The sequence below is a fragment of the Phyllobates terribilis genome, unplaced genomic scaffold (genome assembly GCF_046119375.1).
Source record: "Phyllobates terribilis strain yellow unplaced genomic scaffold, ASM4611937v1 Scaffold_5__5_contigs__length_657084704, whole genome shotgun sequence".
Lineage (NCBI taxonomy): Eukaryota > Metazoa > Chordata > Amphibia > Anura > Dendrobatidae > Phyllobates > Phyllobates terribilis.
The window spans coordinates 312,019,373-312,027,428 of NW_027362765.1; the positions used below are offsets into that span (position 1 = coordinate 312,019,373).

At 40.5% G+C, this 8,056-nt stretch overlaps 1 protein-coding gene and 1 pseudogene across 1 annotated transcript in view; one reads left to right on the forward strand and one right to left on the reverse strand.

Moving 5' to 3' along the window:
- LOC141273079 (gastrula zinc finger protein XlCGF66.1-like) overlaps window positions 1-881 on the reverse strand; it is a 58,907-nt gene extending 58,026 nt beyond the window's left edge. The window contains exon 1 of the mRNA XM_073684440.1: window positions 576-881. The gene's annotated coding sequence lies outside the window, so the exon portion shown is untranslated. The remainder of the gene's footprint in view (window positions 1-575) is intronic.
- LOC141273077 (uncharacterized) lies at window positions 650-7,402 on the forward strand (annotated as a pseudogene).
- Window positions 7,403-8,056: the final 654 nt, after the last annotated feature.

The following is an 8,056-nucleotide window of genomic DNA, read 5'->3' on the forward strand; positions in this document are numbered from 1 at the left end:
ATGTACAGGAGATATATATGGGCAGACATGAGGAGTGTACACATATAGTGGATGTAGATGTACAGGAGATATATATGGGTAGACATGAGGAGTGTACACATATAGTGGATGTAGATGTACAGGAGATATATATGGGCAGACATGAGGAGTGTACACATATAGTGGATGTAGATGTACAGGAGATATATATGGGCAGACATGAGGAGTGTACAGGAGATATATATGGGCAGACATGAGGAGTGTACACATATAGTGGATGTAGATGTACAGGAGATATATATGGGCAGACATGAGGAGTGTACACATATAGTGGATGTAGATGTACAGGAGATATATATGGGTAGACATGAGGAGTGTACACATATAGTGGATGTAGATGTACAGGAGATATATATGGGGAGACATGAGGAGTGTACAGGAGATATATATGGGGAGACATGAGGAGTGTCCACATATAGTGGATGTAGATGTACAGGATATATAATGTCTCATACACATATACAGGAGCTACATTAATAATGCACACATACATGAGCCACTTCCAGCAGGCACACTATATGCCTCTTATCACTAACCTTCTCTCCCTGTTATCCGCAGACTAGGAGCGGAAGGTTACACCGGAAGCAGTCATCGGTAGAATTGCCCTATGACCTTGCTCGCACAATCGGGGCTACACCATAATGGCGGAGGAGTGCCGGTGCTCTCTTGTGACCGCTGGGCTGCAGCCTCTCACACACCAGGCTTTGGGCTTGGGCCCTCTCGAGCTCTCCGATATAAACAAGCAGCACTTTTTATTGTTATCTTTGCTCCAGGCTGCGACGTTTTACTTCCTGTGTGTGGAACGCATCATCCGGAAGTGTCCTGATGACAACCACTATGGCCCGCAGGGAAACCGGATGTGGAGGAGATTCGGTGCTCGTTGGCGCTGCAGGAGGTGAGAGTTCAGCTGTGAGGGAAGCCACCATCGGGAGCTTTCATGTACCGGGTAATCCTCTTTACTCCGTCATATGCCTGTGTGATGCCTTCTACCAATGACCGTTAGCAGACCCACCCACCTACCTACGTACTGACAACGTTTGGGGTCTACTTTTGTAAAAGTTGAAAACCCCTTTAAGAGCGGAGTTCAAACTAAAATATCTGGTTCAACTGGACATGAATTAGTAAAATGGCTCACACGTTTCCTGGCAGATGAGTCCAGTGGTAATGGGACAGTGTATTGTCATGGGAGGGGCTTGGGCCCATGGCAAGTGGCTCCTTTTTGGTAATGTGCCACATATACCCATTTGTGACATAGACATGGGAATGTTTATAAACCTAAGCCCCTGCTGCATAACAACATGTTATAGTTGGTAGATTGGTGGCCCCTGTCCTAGAGACAGGTAATGGATGAGTTAATCAGAGGACGGTTTACCTTTTTCCTGCACTGCAGCGTACATTTAGGGTGCTGTACTCACACAGCTTGCCACTGATGTCGGTTGTGTGCAAATAAAACTTGTATCCCAGCGTGTAACGGGGTTGTCTGACACTAAGATATGTATAATATATATATATATATATATATATATATATATATATATATTTTTAGGCGCAGATTGATTAAAAATAATAAACTTTATAAATAATAAATATATTTTAAGTTATGACTTGTTCAGGTGAGTGTTATGCTTCTGTTTATAACAGTCAGAAACACTATTATTAAAGGGGTGGTCCGAAATACAGCTTGATTTTCATCCTAAATCTTTATCTATTTAGTGCATGCTGGGATACTCAAAGCGTCATTAGGGGGCAGAGGCTGCGGTCACTGCTGCAGCATCGGCCCACTCCCTGAAACAGAGCGTCATCAGTGACCTTCATTTCAGGTGCTGGGCTAGTCCCTGCATGGTGTGCACAATGACAGTGCACGCTCTCGCCTGCTCATATCAGCAATAACAAGTTGGCAAAAGAGCACACTGTCGGTGCACATTGTCAGAATACCCAGCGTGTAATGACCAGCTAGGTACAAAAAATTTGACATTAGTTGCGGGGGAGACGGTGGTCTCTGCGCAGCATGTATTTTGACAGTGTGCACCGAATGTGCGCTCTGTTGCCGGCTTGTTACTGATGATGTGAGACAGAAAGAGCGCTGTCGTTGTGCAGGGACCAGCCCCTGCAACGAAGGTTACTGAAGACTCTTCAAGTCAGGGAGTTGGTAGAGGCTGTGACAATGACCACAGCCTCTGCCCCATGTTGATTCTTCTTTTGAGTATTCCAGCATGCACTGGCCTTCTCTAACGAAGTGTCATCAGAAAGGAAGTAGGGAAAAATAAGAAAATCAGTTTGCTAGTGTAGTGAGGGGAGGATAGGGAATTTGTAATTAAAGTATGTTAGAAAATAGGTTAGATTATGGCTTTAAATAGATAGGGATTTAGGATGAAAATTAAGTTGCATTTCAGACCACCCTTTTAATCTAAAAGTGTATTTGATCATATACATTTTAAAATGTTGATGTATAAATGCAGATCCTACGTGGACGTCACATGGATGACAATACGTATGAAAATCTTCTGAGTTTTCTGGATGAAGATTTTGACTATTTTTCATATGTTGGTCTGAGCCCATCCTTATACCTCCCCTCCCACACCCTCACCGATGTAGCGCAGGCTGCTTCTGAGGTTTGCCCCAGCAATGCTGTGACTTCCAAACAGGGCAGACACAGCCTCTTTAGCCAACAAGAGAGACTTGCGGAGTGGCCATCACTGCAGTTATGGGCGTGCTGCGATGTGAGTGTAAGGTTGAGGTCAGACAGGCGTATTAAAGTGGTCCAGTTTTTCAGCCATAACATACAGACTATTGTCATCTGTGTGTCAGTATTTTACGTCTGTTTGACATCCATGTGGCATCTTTATTTATATGTAACGTTTTAAAATATGTATGACCAAATAGAAGGTCAAAGAGTTACATTGTGGCAATTTATCTGTACAATGAATCCAATATAATACTCGTCTGAACGGGCCCATACTCTGGTTGTCCCCGGGTCTAATACTCACCTTCCTGACCCCCCATGGATCCAGGGCAGGCAAGAAGTCTCTGACAGCAGTCTCTGCTTCATTAGCACCCTTATAATTGGATGCTGTAGTCAGATGACTAGACCAGCCTGTTATCGGAGAGACATTCACTTCCGGAGCCGGCACAGACCTCCGGAGTAACCTGAGCTGAATCTTCGGGGGCGCTGGAAGGAGAGTATAAGGTCACAAGTATAAGGTTTTTACATCAGTATTTTTAAGCCAAAGCCAGGAGTGAAACAGTCAGAGGAAAAGTATAATAGAAACACGTCACCACTTCTGTATTTATCACCCACTCCTGGTTTTGGCTTACATATACTCGGGGAAAAAAACTCACCAAATACTGAACATGTGCACGTGGTCTCAGGCTGAGCTCAGACGAGTGTCTGTATTCGAAATCTGTGTGACATCTGTATTTATACATCAACATTTTAAAACGTGCATGATCGAATACAGTTTCCTATGTTAATTATGGCACTGTATCTGTAAAATCCGATTTTTTTCCACGGACAACAGTAGACTTGTCTGAATGAGCCCTAACTACTTACTATTTTTAATTAATCCATGCCTTTAAAAAAATGACCATCAGACAACCACTTTAAACTCTGAATATTTAGTAATTAGCGCATCCATAGTTACAATAAGCGTCTCTGCTATGTCTCAAGCCCTGGTGATGGAGATCAGTGGAACTGATGGTTATAAGAGACATCATAAAGCTACTTATTCTCATTAAACAAATCTCGACCAAACTTGATTTCAGCAGAACCAGCTAAATGTATATTGTGTATGAAGGCTACCTGACTCTCCTGACAACAGGGGCCTCATCCCTCATCACCTCCTGTGAAATGTTTACAGCCCCCACTCAGGGTTCTTTGCTTAGCCAAGCTTCCATATTTATGGAATCAGAGATTTATTGTTGTACTGCAGGCAGTCATAACTTGTGATATTTCTTTATATGTAGGAGCATCATAGAGTCTCCAAAAAACAAAAAAAAAATTAGGGAAAACTTGAGCCGAAGAGCGTAGAACTGGCTGAAAACAGCATTGAGTTGCTGACTGGAGAGGTGAGTGCTGCTGGTTATACTTTAAACGTTTAATTAGTCTGCATGGTTAATTTATCATTGTGTGCATCAGGATCTTAAATGTTTATTTATTTTTTTTCTACAGAGTTGAACGCATTGAAAAGAGATACAAGAAAGAAGTCATCATGGTGGAAAATGACCAGTCCCTCAAATCTCTATGTAAGATGTTTTGCTGTCCATCACCATACATAAATCACATATCTGTGCTTTTTATGATGTCCATCTCTATATTCTCTGCTACATGTAGATATCTGTCAGGTCTGTCTCCCTATTGTAGATTATGTATAAAAGTGATTGGCAAGATGATATGTTATCCAATGTCTCCAAAATGTATTTATTTTTTCTCAACAGGTAAACTTAAAGATTCTGTACTTGAATATCAAGTCACTTATATTAAAGAGGAACCTGTGTCATGTGGTGGAGGTCATCTTGGTGAAACGCACATTTTTGTTCCTCCATCTCATACACAACAGTATCCATTAACTCATATGAAGGAAGAACCATACTCTGAAGATAAAAATATCATTTACTCATCTAAGTGTACATCCACAGGTCCTATACAACATTATACATCTACTTATATAAAGAAAGAGCCAGCCTTTTGTGACGAACAGGTGATAAACGAAGTCAATTATCAACCCAAGGACCATATAAAATGCACGTCTACTTGTGAAAATGAAGGACAAGTCTCTTGTGATAGAGGAAACCTCACAGACACCAATACTTATATACTCTCAGGCCATACTCCACTACTTTCATCTACTCATGTTAAAGAAGACTTAGATTCCTTCAATGGTGGACCCATGACATGCCCTGGCAGTAATATATTTGCAGACCATATTCAACAGTATCCACTTACTCATATCAAAGAGGAACTAGAACCATCTGATGGTGGAAACATTGCTAACACTAACATGTATTCAGTCATAGATTGTACACCTTATCTATCTGCTAATATTAAGGAAGAACCGCAATCTCACGAAGAGGAACAATTAGCGGTGACCAATACATTTATACACACGGATCCTACACACCATCCATCGTTAAGTATTAAGGAGGAACCATACTCATATGATCAACGAAACCTTACAGACTTGATGACTTATACTATGTCGCATCATACAGTACACCATCTATCTACTGATGTTAAGGAGGAACAAGTTTCAAGTCCTCAAGAATCACTCTCCCACAATGGAAGACCTCTCATGGACATAAAAAGTCATACACCTACAGATTACTTACAGAAAAAGTCTTCTAGTTTTGATGATGAGAAAACTGATTCATGTGATGAAGCAGATTTCACAGGCCATTATAACACCAAACAACAAGCTCCAGTAAATGTTGGTTTCCAACATCTGAACAAAGGGGTTGGGTTACAAGAAAAAAACGTTGAGTTTAGTCAAAATTCTAATCATTCTGTTTCCACCCACCACCAGGAAGCTCAGTCAGCAGACTTCACTTTCAAGTGCCTGGAGTGTGACGCATGTTTTACTAGCAAATTAAACTTTGAAGAACATATGACAATTCATAGAGGAAAGAAGGCCCATGTATGTTCTCATTGTGGCAAATGCTTTTCCTACCAGTCTCAGCTTCTTATACATGAAAGGACTCACACAGGCGAAAAACCTTTTACATGTTCTGAATGTGGCAAATGCTTCAACCAATATGTCCACCTTGCCATCCACCTGATGAGCCATACAGGGGAGAAGCCGTATGTTTGTTCCGAATGTGGAAAAAGTTTTAATAGGAAAACGACTCTTACAATCCACCAGAGAGTCCATACTGGTGAGAAGCCATTCCACTGTTCTCAGTGTGGAAAGTACTTTAGTACAAGCTCAAATCTTATTAAACATCAGAGAGTCCACACTGGAGAGAAACCATACTCCTGTTCTGAGTGTGGAGAGCTTTTTGTTCACTACACGCAACTTATCAGACATCAAGTCAATCATATGTCTGAAAAAATATTTTCTTGTACTGAATGTGGAAAGTCTTTTTCACAAAAGGCACAATGTCTTAAACATGAAAGGTTTCACAAATCAGATAATACCTATTCATGTTCTGAGTGCAATTTTTCAAGCAGTACAAAGATCTCATAATTCACCAGTCTACTCACACAGGTCAGAACCCATTTAAGTGTCAGACATGTGGGAAGCAATTTGATGAAAAAATGTACTCTGGTCTCGCATCAGAGATTTCACTCTGGGGAAAAAATGTTTTCCTGTTCAGAATGTGGTAAATCTTATGGTTGCTCCACCGTTAGCTCCACCGTTGCTAAACATAAACAAATTCACACCAAGAAGGCGGTCATGTCTTTTCCAGAAGGTGGCGAGAGCTTTGATGATGAGAGACAGTTTGAAAGACAGCAGGCCAATTTTTCTGGAGAACAGACATGGTCATGCTCTGTGTGTGGGGAAGAATTTATAGAGAACACTGCTCTTGTTAAGCACATAATGACTACAGATAATGCAATAATATTCCTTCCATCAGGAGGGAGAGATATGATATCCAACACAACAAATTACTTCATAATCAATGTCCTTAAAGGGAACCTTTCAATTTGAAAATGGTGTCAGATCTGCGTAAGAGCTGGTCAAACTGATATACATTTTTGTGGGAATAGTTTGACTAAAACTTACATTTTATGCATACAACTCCAGTGGGTGGTCCTATTCAGTCATTGGCACTTAGCATGACTGCATGCAGAGGTAACTGTCAATCACTAATTAGCACCGCCCACTGGACTCGAACACATACACACAGGATTTTGAATGAATGTTTTTTTCTTTTCCAACAAACCTATATAAAATTCTGCTCAGTTTCTTTGTCTATACCATGCTGTCCACAGATCAGACTGCATGTTCAACGTGAAAGGTTCCCTTTAACATTATCACTTACTACTGGTGCAGTTTAATGCTTATACGGTTTAGAGGATGTTATTTGTCTTTTTTGTAACTGTATATAAAAATCCAATTTGAAATATTCCGTTTCTATATTGGCCATTGGTAGTCAGGAGCAGAGGGGGTACCTGTGATCAGCTGATTTTTGGGGCATTGTTCAAATAAAAACGATTATGCCAAGTGACGACCCTTCTAATTGAGTAGTGTTGGTAGCAGAGCGTGTATAGTATAACATACAAATAGCCTTACTGAGTATGTACGTAGCCAAGCAGTGGTCTCCCACAACTATAAATTTTCTCACTTAGAGGGGTTATACAGCTTTTAGCTTATTTTTTTTTATAAACAGCAGCCATTGTTCTAAAATAAACACTAGGTGTGATTGAAGTGCTTAAAGCACCACTCCAGCGTTTGTTTTTTATTGCACCGCTGGAGTGGTGCTTTAAATGTATTTCCCCTGTCTAATAGTTGCCTTCCGGCTTTTCCGCCGACGCTCCCGTTGGTCTCCACTTAACAGTGACCTGCCTGCAGCTCCAGTGTTTCATGGAGAGGTGCGGAGGTCATTTTACAATATACAGGTGCATCTCACTAAATTAGAATATCATCAAGAAGTTAATTTATTTCAGTTCTTCAATGCAAAAAGTGAAACTCCTATATTATATAGAGTCATTACAAACAGAGTGATCTATTTCAAGTGTTTATTTCTGTTAATGTTGACGATTATGGCTTACAGTCAATGAAAACACAAAAGTCATTATCTCAGTAAATTAGAATACTTTATAACAACAGCTTGAAAAATGTTTTGAAAATCCGAAATGTTGGCCTACTGAAATGTATGTTCAATAAATGCACTCAATAGTTGGTCGGGGCTCCTAAAGTCATTATCTCAGTAAATTAAAATAATTTGCAAAGACTTCCTAAGCGTTTAAAAAGGTCCCTTAGTCTGTTGCAGTAGGCTCTACAATCATGGGGAAGACTGCTGTAAGCCATAATCATCAACATTAACAGAAATAAACTCTTAAAATAGATCACTCTATCTA